The 19,060-nt window shown below is 47.3% G+C and overlaps 1 long non-coding RNA gene across 1 annotated transcript; it reads right to left on the bottom strand.

The window, feature by feature from the left end:
* Positions 1-204: 204 nt before the first annotated feature.
* On the bottom strand, positions 205-5,438 carry LOC120095173 (uncharacterized). Its single transcript, XR_015631274.1, has 3 exons — positions 5,226-5,438; positions 3,646-4,031; positions 205-2,689 (listed from the first exon to the last, which is right to left on the bottom strand). It is a non-coding gene; the product is annotated as an uncharacterized LOC120095173 (long non-coding RNA).
* Between the last annotated feature and the right edge of the window lie 13,622 nt (positions 5,439-19,060).

Genomic DNA, 19,060 nt, shown 5'->3' with positions numbered 1-19,060 from the left:
GCCTCCCTCGCCACCAACCTCCCTACCAGAGTGCGACATTTAGGGCCATCCGTGAATCCACAGTCACACAGCCATCACCATCTCCCAGGGTCCACGGAATACTTCCTCCTGTTTGTTTGTTTGTTTGTTTGTTTGTTTGTTTGTTTGAGACAGGGTGCCTTAGTCAGGGTTCCTATTCCTGCACAAACATCGTGACCAAGAAGCAACTTGGGAAGGAAAGAGTTTATTCAGATTGCACTTCCACATTGCTGTTCATCACCAAAGGAAGTCAGGACAGGAACTCAAGCAGGGCAGGAAGCAGGAGCTGATGCAGAGGCTGTGGGAGGATGTTACTTACTGCCTTGCTTCCCCTGGCTTGCTCAGCTTGCTCTCTTTTAGAACCCAAGACCACCAGCCCAGGGACGGTACCACCCACAATGGACTGGGTCCTCCCTCCTCGATCACTAGTTGAGAAAATGCCTTACAGCTGGGTCTCGTGGAGGCATTTCCTCAACTGAGGCTCCTTTCTCTGTGATAACTCCAGCTTGTGTCAAGTTGACACACAAAACCAGTCAGTACACAGAGTTTCTCAGTATAGCCTTGGCTGGTCTGGAACTTACTCTACAGAGAGACCAGGCTGGCCTCGAACTCAGAGATCCGTCTACCTCTGCCTCAAGCGTGCTAGGATTGAAAGTGTGTATCACTGAGTCAGGAGTCAGTCCAAGTACGTGATGCTGTGTGTTCTAAGAGTTCAGTCAATACGCCTTGGCCTTCAGTCATCACTAGATGAACAGTCTCCCCACCTTCAAGAGGCTTCTGTGTGAGGACATGGTAGCTCACTCTTTTGATCCCAGCCCTCGGGAAGCAGAGGCTAGCAGATCTCTGTGAGTTTGAGGCCAGCCTGGTTTACAGAGTGAGTTCCAGAGCAGCCAGACTACAAAGTGAGACCCTGTCCCAAAATAACAAAAGCAGACAAACAGAAAGAAACCTCTGTTAGTAGCTCTCCCTCGCTCGGCCCTCTCTAACCCTGCCGTTCCTTTATCTTCTTACTGTCGGCAGCTCTCCAGTCTTGCTTTCCCCAGAACGTTGAGTGGTCAGAATGACCTCTGTTTTCCACTCAGATGCATGTGTTTTAGATGATTCCTTGCCTTATCATATCTCCACTGTGCATTTCTGTAAGGTTGTAAACAATTTATTCAGGGCCCAAGGCTACGGTTTATTTATCCTTCCACCTTCTGCAGGAGATCTCCCAAGTCTGTGAAATCGTTAAATAAAGCTGAGAAGATACTACTGTGTGCAGGAGTTTTGTTTGGGGGATTTTTGAAAGGAGAGATGGGGGGAGGGGGGAGGGGAAATGGAAGGAAGGAAGGAAGGAAGGAAGGAAGGAAGGAAGGAAGGAAGGTAGAAAAGAAGAGTAAAGGATACATTTTCAACACCTTTGGGTAAATACCAAAGAATGTGGTTCCTGGATCACAAGGTAAAAGTATGTATAATGATTGGTTTTACAGGTCAACTTGCCTCGATTTAGAATCACCTGAGCAGGGAGTCTCGACTGAGGAATTTTTCATCTTAATTGATGTGGGAAGACTCACCCTAAATGAGGTGGCATCTTCCAACTGCAGTCCAGACATTAAAAAGCACAGTAGGGGGCTGGAGAGATGGCTCAGCGCTTAAGAGCACTGGCTACTCTTCCAGAGGTCCTGAGTTCAGTTCCCAGCAACCACATGGTGGCTCACAACCATCTGTAATGAGATCCAATTCCCTCTTCTGGTGTGTCTGAAGACAGTGGCATACATAATAATAATAATAAGTCATAATTTAATAATGATTTATTAATAATAAATTAATAAATAATTTTTAAAAGCACAGTAGGAAAACTAGTCAGTCCCCTTTTGCTTTCTTGACTTTTCTTCTTGCTTCCTACCTGATCTATGCTGCTGCTGCTTCCTCAGTGCTATTAACCCAAGTTCCCAGACTCCCAAAGTTGACTGAAGACCGATGGCTCTCCAGAAACCCTCTAGATCTTCAACACCAGATTGGGACAGCTAAGGCTCCTAGCTTCAGAGACTGAGCAAATCCTGGGTGCTTAGCCCCTCAAGGGTGAGACAGTGGTTTTTACAATTTTGACATACACTGATCTAGCAAGTTAATTTTTTTCATCCTATCAGTTCTTTCCCTGTAGAGAACCCTGACTAATATGTTTGATTTTATCCCCCTCCCCCCAAAAAAGCCATGCTCTCATTCAATGTGGCTTCTGCCACTTCCTGATCCCACCAGCCATGAATGGGCATTCCTTTTGCTCCACATCCTATTTACCATTTTATGGTGTCTGTGTCCTGGATGTAGGTCACTCTCACAGGTATGTAATCGTAGCTCACCGCTGTCCTCATTGGCATCTCCTACCTAAGAACATCTGCGGTAGAACATTCCCCAGCCCTGAAGCCCTCTGTGTACCTTCTCTGCTGAGGTGTCTGTTAAAGTCTTTGGCCCATTTTTTTTTAAATCAGGTTGTTTGTTTTCCTACTGCTGGGTTTAAGAACTCTTTGTGTGTCTTGGATGACAGTCTGATGACGTGACTGTTGCAAATGTTCCCTTGCCGACTGTGGCTTCTCCTCCTCTGGACATTGTCTTTCACAAATCACAAGTTTTTCGTTTAATGAAAGCCAGCTTACCCGTTAATTCTTCCACAGACAATGCCTTTGTGTGGTATCTAAGAAAAAAAATCATTGAGGTCAAGATTTTCTTCTACGATATCTTTCAGGAGCTTTGTCGTTTGGTGCTTCCTGATGAGATCTACAGCCCTTTTGTAGTTAATGTTTGTGAAGAGTAGAGTGTCTGCGTTTGTATCCTTTGCTAGTGATCATTTGCTAGGTCATTTGTTGAGAGCCATTAGACTTTTTTTTTTCTTTTCATTTTATGTGTCTAGGTGTTTTGCCTACCCTTATATTTGTGTACCCTAGGCATGCAGTGCCCACCCATGGGCCAGAAGAGGGTATCGGATCTCCTGGGGCTGGGGTTACAGACATTTAGGAGCTGCCTTCTAAATTCTTGGAATCAAACTTGAATTCCATGCCAGAGAAGCAAGTGTTCTTAACCACTAAGTTATCTCCACAACTCCGGATCACTAATCATTTTTATTTAAGTTATTCAAATACCTGAGGAATTTAGGTCATACAGTGGATCACTTGAACACAAAGGGCAGGAAGGCTGTCCCCAGCAGGAGCCCTCCAAGGGGAGTGAAGTGGGTGCTCTGACCACCATGGGTTCCAAAACCGAGATGGTCTCAGAATAACGCCTTGCTCCAGCATCCAGTGTGGCAAACCTGTACTCCCCTGTGATGTGTACAGGACTTCCCAATGGACTGGAAGTCATGGAATTAAGCTTTGAGGGAGGGAGGAGAATTTCTGATAAGAGAAGCAAGGGCTAAGTCAGGATAAGTATGCACTTCTTTTTCTTTTCTGTTTAAAGCTCAACAAGGTGAAACGAGTTGTGTGAGTGAAGTTATCAATGCTAGTAATAGCTCTGGATATATGGATGGTATTATTTGGGTAATGTATTACTGCTGTCGGCATTTCTCCAGTGCCTGCTCTCAACGCTGCCCACAGTGATGGCAGTGACGCATTTGACACGTCAAAAAAGGAGACCTAGAGAGATCTGTGACCTTACCTACAGTCACACAGGTGGCTCAGGATCAGACTCAACTCGTTTTCCTCCAGACCCTGGGTTCTTCCCTACTCGACACAGAAAACAGAGTTGCTTCAGTTCATGGTCTCTGGCTGCAAAGCATGTAGTGTGCATGCCTTCTCCCTCCTCTTGCAGAAATCCTGTCATTCCTCTTCAGCTCTGCGAGCACAGTCAAAGGGTTTGCAGTGTGCTTGCTGCAACATGGATTAGCCAGCACTGGCTGCCATAACAAAACACCACAGAGAGAGATGTCGACACAACATACATCTCCTTGCTAAGAGGTTAGAGGTCGAAGAGCCAAGGTCAAGGTCTGCTGGGGTTCGATTTCTTCCCAACTTGTACTTATTGCCTCTTCACCATGTCCTCACCTGGGGAGGAGGAGACAGTCCCCTGACTTCTTTTCCCACTGGATCAGGATCCCATTCTCATGACCCCCCCATTTAACCTCAACCACCTCCTGAAGTCCCTATGTCCAGACTCAGTCACATTAAGGGTCAGGGCTTCGACCTGTGGATTTGGGATAAGGGGACACAATTCAGCCCATAGCGAGCAGTCCTATAGATGGAGACCCCATGCAGTCCCTGTTCCTTGCCACGTGAGATTTGGTATCAACTTGGAATCCTGCCAGCAAGACAGCTGTCGCCAGATGCAACCCCTTGACCTAATACCTCCAAAATGGTGAGTCAAAGAAACTTCTTCTCTTTGTTTAGGAAAAAAAATAATTAAATAAAACACAAGGAAGAAACTTTCCATTGGCATCCAGTACTGAGTATGTCCACAATGGAGGATTTTTTAGGTCCGGGAAGAGAAAAGAAGATCCAAACCCTGCTTGTCATGTAACCCAGCCATGGTAGGGGATTTGCCTCATTGCCACACAGTAGTAAAGGCTAGAGAACTTATAGTTAGGGCTCCTGATTCCAATGGCGTAGTAACCTTTGTCATTGAGTCTTACGGGAGGATGATGATTGAAACGGTTTAGATTCGGTCACCATTACGTGGTAAGCAGCATATAATTCAGTTTACATCTTCAGGATAGCCTGGGAGAGAAGGCACCGTCCACGGGTGAAGAAGGATGAAATTAGGCTCAGAGATGAGGTGCCTCATTGGAGCTCACACGGCTTCTGTTGGTGGAGGCAGGACCTGCAAATCTGAGCTGCTATACCATTTGACTACGGAGCAAGTGCCAGCCAAGGAGAACCCACAGTGTCCCAAGGAGGTGGCTTTACCACTTTGAGCCAAGCTTTCTGACCAGGTTAGTGTGTTAGATGCTCAGGATCAGCCCTGAGGAGTGTGGCTGTGCCCGGAGTAGCAAGGTGAAGAAAAGAAAAGAAGGCGAGCCTCACCAGCTACCCCTCCGTTCTACCTTCCCACGCAGGGAGCCCATGACTATCTGAATCCACTAAGACACCAGCACACTGGATTTACTCCTTTCTCCTTAACCTTCTAACTCTCCACCTCTTCATCAGTAGTTAAACCAGCCTTGCAGACAAGTACGAACCGTGCCAGCCCACCCTCCCCTCCGGCTGCAAAGGAAATGAACTTGGCATTTCTAGAGTCCTCACCTGGCATGAATCACGAGGCAGCCCCAAGGGACCAGGGGCAAGGCTGCCTGTCAGGCTGATGGGCTATCTCAGCTTCCCTCCCCGCATGGAAAAGGAAGGTGCTTACAGAAGAAAAAGGTGGACTGCTGGCTGTGGCCCAAAAATGACAGAGGCCCCTCGCTGCTGCTGACTGCCCCCGGCCCAGGGAACAAGACGGAGGCGCTGTCAGGAAGTGACGCTGAAATGCCATCCCCTTGTACCTCCTTCAGCCCCTGGCTAAAGGAGGTTCCTGGAGGGAATATTTTTAGTTTGACAAATGAAAGCCTGGGACCGAGGACAGGAGGGATTAAGGGAGCTCTTCTCTGACACTCCTGGAGACGGAGAGATGATGAGTCAGACACAGAGGGCTTAGGCGCGACTTCGCAAGACATTCCTCAGGCGTGAGCACAGGCAGGCAGCCTCTGGAATGCCTCCCGCTGGCTGCCAGCCGGCCCTGGGCGGCGGGTGAGGAGGGGCTGGCCCTGAGAGCAGCTTCTCCGCCCTCCCCTTGGCACACTGTTGGACAGCAGCTTTGAGAGATCAAAGAGGCCGCCCCAGAGGCTTTCCGGAACCCGGATTCAAAACCCGGGGTGCACTGGGTTCGAAGCCAGCCTTTGCTGCTTCTTGGCTGGTATGGTTGGTAGTTCCTCATTTCTCTTTCTAACTTCAGTCATCTCGGCTACGGGCAGGGAATGTGTTTCTGCCCCAAGAAGATGTGGGGGAGTGGGGGTAAGGTTGCAGCTTTGAAAAGGTATAGAGGATCTGGAGAGAGGATCCCATGCATAAGAAATCTTGTTCCACAAACATAAAGACCCCAGCACACAGGTAAAAAGCTGGGCATAGTTCTATGTGCCTGGAACCCCTGCACTAGAGGGTCCAGTAGCAGATAGATTTCCCACACAGAGAGTTCACTGCCAAGCCAGTCCAGCTGAGAGGATGGGCTTCAGATTCAATGAGAGAGTCTGCCTCAAAGCAGTAAGAGGAAGATACCCAAAGTCCTGTTCTAGCCTCTACTTGTGCGCACACAGGCACAGGCACCTGCATACCCATATGTGCACACACACACACACACACACACACACACACACACACACACAAGTACAGGGCACACACTGATATAAAGAGCATTTTCCAAGTCACCCCAAACATGGAACCCAAATCTCTCGATACAAACAGAAGTACTCAGCACTTAGTGAGTGCTCTCTTATATGTCACTCTGTGCTCCAAGTCCCATTGCCCAACCACTCTGGGAGGTGCACGACATAGTCCCTTCCTTCTCCCAGACACAGACACTGGAAAGGTACTGCGGCTTGCCTCCAGTTGTAGAGCTAACCTCTGAGATGCTGGCATAAATGGGCTCTCCCTGACTCTGAAACCCACATCTCACATCTCCGTGCTAGAGAATCCCTGGGCACAGAGCCAGAGTGCAGACTCAAGTAGCAGGTGGGAGCAAAGGAATTGCCTGGGCTGGAGCCTGAGCCCTTGGCAGCTGGCCACCATCATTGTCACAGACCCAGGGCAATCAGTGGGCAGCCAGGAAGGTGGGGGGTTCTTTAAAGTCAGAACCTGCTCACTTGGGGAGAAGAGAGACTGAGGCAGCCAACAGGTCCTAGCTGGTTTCTCACTTTTCAAACAGCTGGCTTGGGTGGGCACTCCCAGGGACTCAGTACCAAGTCACTGAATGAATTCTACCCAAAAAAATGCAAGCCCATGATGAGCCACCCATCCCATAGTCCACACATGGCCTACCAACTTTGGCTTGGCTTTCCTGTGAATATGGTATGACTTTCCCAGGAATATCCAGAGGCAACTCAAGTGTGCTACCTCTCAGAAATGTCAGGAGAAAGATTTTTGTCCTGAAATTAGTGTCGTTTCCCTTGTTAGCATCCCCCTCTTAAGTAGGCCAATCTGTCTCATTAATTCATTTTTGTCCCGTCATGGGACTTTGATAGACCTATTTTGTTTTAAACTAAAAATAAAAGGTAACCCATGAATTCAATTATTTTCTTTATTTGGAGGGCATAAAGAATGAAGGGGGGAGGGAAGAGAAAGGAGAGGAAAGGAAAAGAAAGCAAAGAAAGTTAAATGTTGTAGTAAATATTATTTGCGTGTTTCTACCCAACCTTAGGTCATTTGGCTTTCAAATAAAAGACACAAAACCATTAAATTTATAATAAGCCTTAACGCACTAGGGCTGGACAGGTATCAACCCTCTGTGCTATTCTGTCTACTTTTCTGTCAATAACCCTAATATATCACTTGCCTGGTTCTGCCTGGGCTGCTCCTACTGTAACAGGCAGGACTTCATAGCTATCCATCTACCTCATGGCAATTTCTGCCTTCTCCCCCTCCTTCTCCCTCCTCATGGCCTCTGCCTCAGAACCAAGCCCAGGAAGCAAAACCCTGTCTACCTCTTTTCCACCCAGCTACAGGCTGAATCTTTATTAACCAATCATGGATAACTTGAGGAGGCAAGGTTTATACAACAAAATCTGGTATATGTGAAGATCTGCTCATCTTGGAACAACCAAATCTTGGGGTACAGAATCGAGCATTCGAATACAAGCGGCATCAGAGCAACCACTACAGTTACAGAAGAAAGGAAGTTAGTTAAGATGGGAAGAGATGGGGGTGCACAAGGGAGAGGAAGTTTCCCAGAGTCCTCAGATTGTCATATTGCACTCCACATGTTAGCAGGAAGGACAAACTCTCCTATAGCCACTAAAGGCCATGAGGCTTCTAATAGGTCCACTCTTTATTCTCTCAAGGGATCTCACCCCCCAGGACACATCGTGGAAAGGTGGGTACAGGGGGTATCCCTGCTTCATTCCCTTATTGGCCACTCTGGAACACCTATATGGAATCTCCTCTGAGATTCAAGACTCTAATGACCCGCCCATAAGCTCCTGTGTTTGAATACTTCTCTCCAGGTGGTTATGCTGTCTTGGAAGATTGTAGAACTGTGAGGCACGAGACCTAGCTAGCAGATATAGGCCACAAGGAGTGGGGACCTTAAAGATATAGCCCGGCTCTGCTTTTGACTCCATCCCTGCCTTCCTGGTTCACCAAGAGATGAGCCTCTCTAGCCACCATGACTTCCCCAGCAGGACGGACTATACCCTATAAACTGTGAGCCAAAATCAGCCTCCCTTCCTTCAAGGGACCCTTCTGACCAATATGTTGTCACTGTGATGAGAAAAGTGACCCAAACAGGGAGCAAGTGGCCTGCTCTGATGGCCACTGTGTGCATCCGTCACTAAAATAATCATGCTACCTACCTCTTCCCTTCTAACAAGGCAGGACCTTGTGGCATAAATGCCAGCTCTGTTGCAAGCGTCCCACGATGGCTGGTGTTGACTGTAAACTAGGTGGGACTCAGAATCGTCATGGAAACCAAGTTCTGGTCGCCCATATAAATTTGGGGCTCCATCATTCCTGGGGCTGAGGTCTCGGACTACATTGTCAGCCTTCATCTCTCTCGCTCTCTGACTAAGCACACAGGGTGACCAGCCACACAAGAGACCATCCGCGTGAACTGTGAAACTGAATAAATCCTTCTTTAAGCAGCTTTTGTCAGTGGTTTAAAAGTAACTGATGCATCTCTCTATTGACAAGGCACAGAGGCCTGAGGAAATTCTGTCTTGTCTGTGAAATGGGAGTTGTTGATACCTGACTTATAGAAAGTTGCAAATTAGTTGACAAAACAGGATGAGATGAGAGAAAGAGTGAGAGAGAAGAGGGGAGGGGGATAAGAAACAAGGATCACATGTGCCTGGTACATGACAGGTGCTCAGGAAATGACAACTGGCATCTCCGTTACGGCTTTAGCGTTGTTTCCGGTGGCTGTGATAAAATGCTCTCACAAAAGCAACGTAAGAAAGAAAGGGTTTATCTAGCTCACAGTCTATCATTGTGGGGACGCCAATGCAGCAGGAACTTGAAGCAGATAGTCATAGCACGTCCACAGTCCAGAGCAAATTGAAATGAATTAGTGCATGTTCCCCCTTCCCATTTTATCCAGTTCTGGATACTCTAGGGAAGGGATGGTACCACCCACAATGGGCAGGTCTTCCCACCTCAATCAACATACTCAAGATCATCCCCTGCAAACAAGCCTACAGGCTAATCGGGACAGCCCTTCATTGGGATGCTCCTCCCAGGTGACTCTAGATTGTACCACCTTGACTCTTAAAACTATCGGGGCTGGTAAGATTGCTCACTGTGTAAAGGTGCCTGCTTGCCCAACCCAAGGACTTGATTTTGATCCTTAGAAATAACATGGTGTTAAAGGAAGACATTTAATTGGGGCTGGCTTACACTTAGGAGGTTCAGTCCATTATCATCACGGCAAGAAGCATGGCAGTGTGCGGGCAGACGTGGCGCTGAGAGTTCTACAACTTGATCCACAGGCAGCAAGGAAGAGACTAAGCCACTGGGCCTCACTGGAGCTTCTGAGACCTTGAAGCCTAGTGACACACTTCTTCCAACCAAGTCACACCCACTTCAACAAGGCCACACCTCCTAACAGTGCCACTCCCTGCGGCCCTATGGGGGCCATTTTTATCCAAACCTTCACATGCTGTACAGAGAGAGCTAACTCCTACAAGTTGCCCTCTGACCTCCACATAGATGTACCTATACATGTCACACATACATGGCGTGTACATGTCCATCCCATCCCACATACAAAATAAATGTTTTAAAAAATTAAAAAATAAAACGGTCAGTTTTTTTTTTCAACTGTATCCTATCAGGATATATACTGAATTTTCTACGATTTACTTTTCCTTGACTATATCTTTCTGTTGCCCAGAAATCTGTCTCGCTGTCTTTTGCTCTATGACAATACGGTGAGAAGCCTGTGCACGGGGAGGGGAGTAATCCACCTCTATTCTTTGTGAAGCACAACAAGTCAAAATAAACCAAACTGAAGTCAGTGCTAAGGAGTCCGATTTGCTCTTCCTGCTCTCCACAGCCAGCTTAAACCCGGATACACAGCCTGCAGGGTGGGAGAGTAATCGAAGATTAGGATGTGGACACAGAGGATGGGCACCACGAGGACACCCACTGTGATCCAAGGCTGCAGGGTGCAGTAAGAACGATGCAGCCTGGGATAGACACCTTGATCCTCCTTTCCATAGCTGTTGACCAGTTTTCTCTTGTGTATGTCATCCCCATGGACCCTGCCTTCTACCTTGTGTCTCCCCCTGCCCCCCAGACGGCCTCTGCTCTCCTTCAACCTGAGGCCTCTTCTCCATTTGCTGCCCTGTGTTGGGCCGAAGAGAACTCAGCAGACTTTGGTGTCCTTTCTGTACTTCAACAACTTTTCCACGTATGCTTCCTCTGCCTCCTGCCTTGGTTTCCAAGATCAGAAGGTCCGGAGAGGAACTCTGACTCCATCAACTCATTTTTTTATTTTTCATTAATATTTATGTTTGTGCATAAGCACATGTGTGAGTGTGCACATATGTGTGAGTGTCAGGTGTCTTCCACTGAGACTCTCTACATTATGGTTTGGGGCAAGGTCTCTTGCTGAACCTGATGCTCTCACTAAATGGCTATACTTGCTGGCCAATGAGATCTAGATGGTCTCCTGTTCAAACGTGTGTGCGTGTGTGTGTGCGTGCACACACACACACACACACACACACACACACACACACACACACACACACACTAGTGTTGAAGACTAACACTGATGGGACCTGCTTTTCACATTGATACTGCAAACACTACCAACTGAGTCACGTGACCAGCCCCTCTAACTCCTCACTCAAATGCTTTATTTATGTACTAATTTTGCTTGTACTCATCATTTGCAGGGGCATGCCACGGCATCTATACAGGACAACTTTGTAGGGTCAGCTCTTTCCTTCCACCTTTATGTAGGTTCCAGAGATCAAAGTCAGGTTTCAAGCTTGTCAATCAAGCATCTTTCTTTACCCACTGAACCATCTCACCAGCCCCAACTCCCCTTTTATAGTTGTTAAATTCTACTTGATCATTTTATCCCTCCTCCCACTGCCCCCACTTCCTCTCAGATTCAAGACCTCTTCTTTTACTATTATTGTTACAAGTATATATTATAAAAATATATACATATATATTATACATATATATGCATACACATAATTTTATAAAGACCTACTGATCCTATTCAGTGCTGTTCACGCATACATGTGTTTTGTGCTGCCCACTTGGGATTAAATAATCAACAAGTTTTGTCACCGGAGAAAACTGATTCTCGCCATCTTCATAACCATTTACTATAGCCTCCAGCTTTTCACACAAGAGTGTGTGGTCTCCTGAGATATCTTCTGTCCACATTGAGATGTCAACCAGTATCACCATTATGCCGGTCTTGTTTAAGCAGCAATAGTATTGAGATTTTGTGCACGCAGCTTCCCTATTTTAGATGGAAGACACCGTCCTGCAGCAGGAATCCTTTCTCTCTGGCTTTTACAAGCTTTCTGCCCCATCTCCTGCAATCTTTCCTGAGCCTTCGATGTAGGGTTTGGGTTGTAGATGTATCAGGTGAGACGGGGCACTCCTCGGGTTTCTGTAATGGTCTCTATCTGCTGTAAAAAGAAGTTTCTTTGATGAGCGATAAAAGCTACACTTCTCTGGGAATACAAGGGTAAATAGGTAGAATACAGTTTGAAATTATATTAGTTTAGGAAAATGTCAGTAGTTGGCTCTCTCTAGAGTTCACGGCCTTATCAGCCATGAATAATTGGCTAGCTTTATAGTACCAAGCATGAATTTCCTCTTTGGATGAGCCTTAAGTCCCATTAGACAGTTATTGGTTACTCCCAAGACAGATGTGCCACTATGGCTCCACTGGAACTAGATAGCCAAGTTAGTCATTGTGGTTCAGAGGCTTCACAGCTGGTGAAGACTGGTGATTGCTTTCTCTCCCTGGCAGCTCGGGAACCTTCAGATACAAGAAGATCTAATCTGCAGGCTGGTTTCAATTCACGTCCTCCTGGTCCTGTGTCTGCAGTTTGTCGAGTCTTCAGTAACAGGGCCCTGACTTCAAGTTCTGAGAGGCAGCCAAGGACAAGCAATAACAACAGCCCGTGTTGCTCTGAGAGTCTCTTGAACCCACCAGGCTACTTGGATATCAACCTTGTTACCTAAGGAGGTTTTCCACGCTCTCCAGGGGGATTTTTGTCAGCTAGTCTATAGCTTTTCGGAAGATCGCTATCACCCTATATAGCAGAAGTTCTGTCCGTGTGTGCTTGTGCAAGTGTGTGTGTTTAAATAAGTTTATAAAGCTAGACCCTATATAGCAAAAGTTGTGTGTGTGTGTGTGTGTATGTGTGTGTCTGTGTGTGTGTTTATATAAGCATATAAAGCTGGTAATGGTGGCACATCCCCTTAATCCCAGCACTTGGGAAGCAGAGGCAGGCAGATCTCTATGAGTTCGAGGCCAGCCTGGTCTACACAGCTAGCTTCAGGCCAATCAGGGTTATATAGTGAGACCTTGTCTCAAGAAATAAACACATAAATATGCTTATAAAATAATGTTTCCAAATAGCTTTTCAAAATACCATTAGTATTTCCTCTCTCTCTCTCTCTCTTTCTCTCTCTCTCTCCCCCTGCCTTTCTTCCCTCTCATTTTTCCCATTTACTCTTTCATAGTACCTGTGTCCCACTGTCTCCCCTTCTAGAACTCCTTCTCTGCCCCACCCCCATACCATGGTCTCTTTCTACCTTCCTGGTCAACTTCTCTCTTTTACCCAAGCCACAGCTTAGGCACTGGTAGACTCTTGATTGAGTATCACCATTCACTCTCCACTCTCTGGTTTAATCCTAGGGGCTGTCAGGTTGGGGTGAGGGGTAAGTTAATACATCAGCCACTTCTTCAGCTGTCTCTTGAGCAGTCTCTAGTACATATTGGCATCCTCCTAAAGCCAGACCCCATGGCTGATGGGTACAGGAAACTCTGGTACTTTCCAAATGGTCTTCCCCAGCTCAACTAGCCTCAGATTTTGCCCATAGGCTCCAGATGTAAGACTGGAGACTGGAGCCTGAATTCCACTTGTCCACTGCCCTGTTTCAGGCAAGGGTCCTATCAGGCCCATAGACTCCTTATCTGTAAAATCTGTAAAATAGTAGGGCCAACTTCATCTGGCTGCAATACCAAGTGACTAAAGTAATCGGATCAGAGAGTTGGCCATGGCAGACACTCAGTGCCTACAAATTATAATCCCCCCTCCCTGGTGGTCTTTAGAATCTCACTGTCATGTGACCTGTGGGTATCAGTTGGCCTTAAAAGTGAAAGGGGATTAGGCCAGTGTTTTGGGGCTAACCCACCTGAGGCTAACTGAGGCCCCAAAAGCATCCCACCTGCCCTGCCTGGGCAATGTTTTCCAAAGCTGCAACCGAAAAAAAATGAATTTTTAAAATCTGACATTATTAAAAACAATCAGCTCTGATTTCAAAGGCAGACAAGCCTGTCCCTGCATCCCCACCAGCCCAGGCCTAGCCCACCCCACCAGGACAACCAGCAGGTGACATCAGCCTGCCCTGAGGGCAGCATCTGGTGAATTAGCAAGAGCGGAAGAGGAAGAGGATGGAGTTACAAGCTCCTCCGTTTGCAGAACATTCAGGAATCCTCCTTGAATGGACTCACGTTCCTCATCTCTTTTCAGGGTGAACCTGTCTAAAGTGTCTAGGTCATCACGACACATCTTTCTTCCTCTCCTGTACTTTTTGTCCAAGAGTCCCTGGCCCTAGAGTCTAGGTCAGTGGCCTGTAGAGGAAGCCACATTCCCAGCACACCCACCCCAACCTGACCTTTTAATGCCACTTGGCAAAATAACCCATAAACCTCTCTCTCCTCCCCCTTCCTCTTCCCCCCCCCCTCCTTCTCCCTGCTGTTTCAGCCACATCTCATCTCTAGATTGTAGTGAGGCATTAATAAGGCTTGAAGCTACTCTCCCTCCATTCCAGAGGAATCCCCATTGGCCCATTAGAGTACCCAGGCCCAGGATATGAACATTGGAAGCTTGTTGTTGTAGCTAAACTTTGTCTGTCTGTCTGTCTGTCTGTTTGTTTGTTTGTTTAAATGTGAGTGTTTTGCCTGAATGTAAGTATGTACACCATGTGCATGCAGTTCCCGTTGAGGCCAGAAGAGGGCGTTTGAACCTAGAGTCATAGGCGGTGGTTATGCAGCCATGTGGGCAGTGGGAACTAAACCAGGATCCTCTGCAAAAGCATCAAGCGCTGTTCATTTCTGTCTCTCCAGGCCCAACACTGGGATATTTTTTTAAACACAGGAAAATTTTTACTTCCTTTATTAGTGTGTACTAATTGGACAAAATGTGAAGTTTGTTAGGACATCTTCACACATGTATGTAAGGTACTTTGATTATATCTACCTTCCCCACTGTCCATACTTAGCACACATACATGCCCTAGTGCATGCACACATACATGCGCACGCATGCACACACACACACACACACACACACTGCCCCCTTTCCTATTCCCTTATGGTTCCCTTCTTACATTCATGTATCTTATTTTTTCCAGAGACCCTACAAGAGCGCCCCAGTCAGCTCTCTGAGTCTGGCTTATTTTAAATGATTTATAATTCTGACCATTTTCCTGAAAATGACAGGATTTCAATCTTTTTAGTGACTGAACAATACATGTGTGCATGGGGCAAGGGTGGGGGGAGGTACAGAGTGTGCATATGCTCACAGACAGACAGACAGGCAGGCAGGCAGGCAGATTTTCTTTATCCATTCATTTGTTGACAGCCCCTAAGCTGACCACATTCTGGTCATTTTTAAGGCATCCAGGGAGACCTGAATGGGCAGCCAGGCTGGATGGTCTCTACTGCTGTCATTTCCACCCCTCCCACTGCTAACCTGCTGCTCTTTCTAAAGCAGGGTCTGTTTCGAGGAATCCCAATTCCCCACACAGCCACAATTCCTTTCTTGCCGTGTTTACTGTTTGCACCTCTGACTGTCTACACAAATCTTCAGTGTTTCTCTCAGCCTGTGCCCTCTCCCTGGAGTCCCCACCCAAGTTCTCATTCATACGTGGGACATCTTCTTAAGCTTGCAGAGTCCATGTCATGGTTCCTAGGAAGACCCTTCATGAGCTGCACGCAGAAGTCACTGCCACCTCAGAACAGCAGGGCCAAGGAGCCTGTGCTCTGACAGTGTGAGGATGGTATGTAACACTGTGGGACACGATGACTTTCTTCCTCTTGTTTGCTTGTTGTGGTGCAGGGACTTGATTCAAGGCCCTAACACATACTAGACAGGTATCTGCCTTTGAACTCCATCCCCAGCCCTTGGTTGGTTGGTTGGTTGGTTGGTTGGTTGGTTGGTTGGTTGGTTGGGTTGGGTTGGGTTGGTTTGGTTTGGAGATTTTTTTTTTTATTTTGGTTTAAGAGTCTCACTATGTAGCACTGTAGGCTGGCCAGGAGTTCCCAATCTTCCTGATTCCAGTTCTTAACCGCTGGGATTACAAGTATGTGCCTCTACATCCAGTCATTAGAGTCATTTTCCATAAGACAGGTAGAGTTGTACATTTAAGAAAAGTAAGTCAGGAAAGAGATTGTGTGTGTATGTGTGTGTGTGTATGCATATGTATATATGTATGTATGTATACAGAGAGAGAGAGAAAAAAAACTACAGCTGGTTTTGTGGTTTGTGGTTGACTATGAGCAGCGTGAGGTGACCTAGCTACCTAGACATATTGTTTCTGCAGATAGACCAGAACAGTCTTGGTCAGGCTAGTGTTAAGCAATTCTATCATCCAATAGAGCCTAACTCAGTTCCTCAGGACCTGAAGGTATTGCCCAACAGTTCCCATCTGTAATCCTAGCACTAGGAGACAGAAGCAGGAAGATTAAGGGCTTAAGGCCAGCCAGAGCTGTATAGTAAGATCCTGTCCCAAAAAGGAAAATAATAAGAAGATACACAATTTTTTCAACATGTCCCACAGCCCTTCAAGATTGGCATTAGGACCTTCCACATTTTACAGGGGCAAAGAGACAGGAAATGACTTAAGGAAGATCACACAGCCAGTGGATGACCAGGAAGAACTGAGGCTAGACCCTCAGCCCTAGGAACTACCAAGACATGGATGGCCACTTTGTGTCCTCTTATCCTGTCCCTCTGTCTCTACACCCATCTCTCCTGCTTCTCAAGGAGCTCCTTCAAGATTGGAACTTCATGCTATCAGCAGCATAGGAGTGTTAGGTTAAAACTAACAGAAACCAGTCTCTCTGACGTAGGAAGGATTCTCTCTGTGGCCTGAGTGGCTCGTGCATTATCCTCTCCACAATGGGGTGTGATTCACCTTCACCACACAACTAAACCATCTGGTTACCCTCAAGGTCCTGTAAGCTTCAAACCCAAAGCTACCCCAGAGTGGCCAATAATCTAGTCTAGATCCAGGGTCAAAGCTCAAGGAGGTTTTGAAGGAGATGGGAGGTCTCACTTGCAGGACTGTCTCTCTCAGATCTCAGATCATCCGGTGGGAATCAAAGCTTACAATTTAACTAACAGCTGACAACTGTAATGTTCTTACTACCCATCAGGAATGGTGCTGGGAGGCCTGAGATCAGGCAGTGGTTTATCCAGATCTCACAAGGCAGGCACCATTTCTTACCACACAGGTTGGGTGAGACTCAAAAAGGTTGTTGCCGTGCCCATGGTCACAGCACTGTTTTAGGGGGTAAGGGGCAATGACAGAGACTGGAGTAGCCTTGGGTAATAAGGGAGCTGCAGACACTGAAGTGTGGCCAGGTGGGTCGGTGAGGAGGGAGTGGCCCTGAGATCCATTGTGTCAGACACAATTTTCTCAGATAGCAAATTCCTCAGTCTGCTGCAGGACCAGACTGTCTCCCTGACAATGATAAAATGGACAGACCAGTTGCTCTGGTGACATCTTATTTCTGCCCCTTCCGGGCCCCTTTCGAGCCCCCTCCCACCCCCCCTCACGCGCGCCCCGCTGCATTCCTGGTGACGTCACCCAGCTGTGCTCCCTCATCTCCCGGGAAAGAGCTCTGTCACAACTAGGAATGGGGAGGGACAGGGTGAGGATGCTGAAGGATGACACCCAGACAGGCTGCCTCTGGGCAGCCGCAGCGCCTAAATGATCCGTTCCAGATCGTCCCAGAGCAAAGCCATGGAGTTGAGGGAGAATTCTCTCAAGAAGGGTCACCTCTCCATGACAAGAAGTTGGATGCCAAGGTCTGACCTGGACAAGCCAGAGATGGAAAAAGAATCCAACTAAATAAATCAATCGTCAAAAAGAACAGCAATCCTGTTCTGCCAGGAAACCTAATCCCAAACAAGGAGGGAATCTGGGAGGGGGGAGGGGCTGGGGCGGGGGCGGGGAACCAGGAGGGCTGAAGTTCCGAAAAGATTTAATTGGTGATAGGGCCCTAGGAATATGTAAATAGTCTCTTGGTTTCTGTCCTAAAAGGAGAAACAGATGGTAAGGACTGTGACTCACTAAGACTAGGAGAACTCCATTTAAAATGTACATAACTCGATTGTTATCTCCTGGGGGTGGGGAACTCCTTGCCCAGGTTTCCTCTTACATCAGCCCCGCTCCCCCATGAGTCCCCACCATGAGGTCCAGGACTCCAACCTTTTGCGTGCTGTTTCCCTGCCCCTCCTCCAAAGCCCTGGGGTTGGCGGCTGGAGACAGGGAAGGATGCTGAGGAGTTCCGTTGGGGGGGTCTGGTTACAAAACCCTGTGGCTAAACCTTTAACTCGAAGATCATCTAAATCAGGTTCACAATTTCCAAGCTTGGGAGAGTCCAGCGACAAGGAACCTTGTTTCTCCTTAGGCAGCCTATCCTGGTTGCTGGACTTGATCTTAGATGGCTTCCCCATTGGCTGAACCAAACCTACCTCCATGAAGCTTTTGCTCTTTGGCCCTACAAGAAATGTAACATTCTTCTTTCTCAAAGCAAGTCCTCTGAGAAGCCCTCTGAATCTCGGGTACTGTGGATCCTTAAAAATTAAAAAAAGAAAGGAAGGAAGGAAGGAAGGAAGGAAGGAAGGAAGGAAGGAAGGAAGGAAGGGAGGGAGGGAGGGAGGGAGGGAGGGAGGGAGGAAGGAAAAGAAAAGAAAAGAAAGCAGGTGTGGTCTCGGTTGAGCACTTGCCTGACTTGAGGCCCTGAGTTCAAATCCCAGCACCATTAAAGATAGAAGAAAATGATAAATACTTTTGAGCTGTATGCAAGGAGTTGAGAGACACAGCCACCTGTGTCTAGACCTCGGTTTTTTTCATCCATAAATGGGAAAGCAGTTACACAGCTTTCTTTCCCATACACAGAAGGTGAAATGAGAAAAAAGGAATTGTCTGCTTTGAAGGTGAAATCATTCTTTAAAAGTGAATCACAGGGTTGGGGATTTAGCTCAGTGGTAGAGCGCTTGCCTAGCAAGCGCAAGGCCCTGGGTTCGGTCCCCAGCTCAGAAAAAAAATGAAAAAAAAAAAAGTGAATCACAACTCAAGGACCACCAGAAGCCACAGATGAGAGGAGTCAGGGGTTCTCTGCCTCCCCTCCAAAAAAGAATGGACTTAAACAGCCTCTCACTCGGGCCTCACACGGGCACCAGGTTTCCAGACCTGCCCAGACACTGGCTCTGGCTCTGTGCAGAGGAAGAGGGAAGGGTGGCACCAGGCAGTGGGGGAAGGGACCTTTTGCATTTGTGAAACTGTTTGGCAAACTATCCCGTTCCCACTGCGTGCAATGTTTGGACAGCATGCCATGTGGAAAAGCCCTCCTGAGCTCATGAACCACAGGTATGATGTTACACTGGCTAGGAGGTCAG

This window comes from Rattus norvegicus, chromosome 10, assembly GCF_021556685.1.
Source record: "Rattus norvegicus strain SHRSP/BbbUtx chromosome 10, alternate assembly SHRSP_T2T, whole genome shotgun sequence".
Taxonomy (NCBI): Eukaryota; Metazoa; Chordata; class Mammalia; order Rodentia; family Muridae; genus Rattus; species Rattus norvegicus.
Note: the sequence above shows the minus strand (reverse complement) of the source record. Positions and strands in the feature narration are given on the sequence as shown.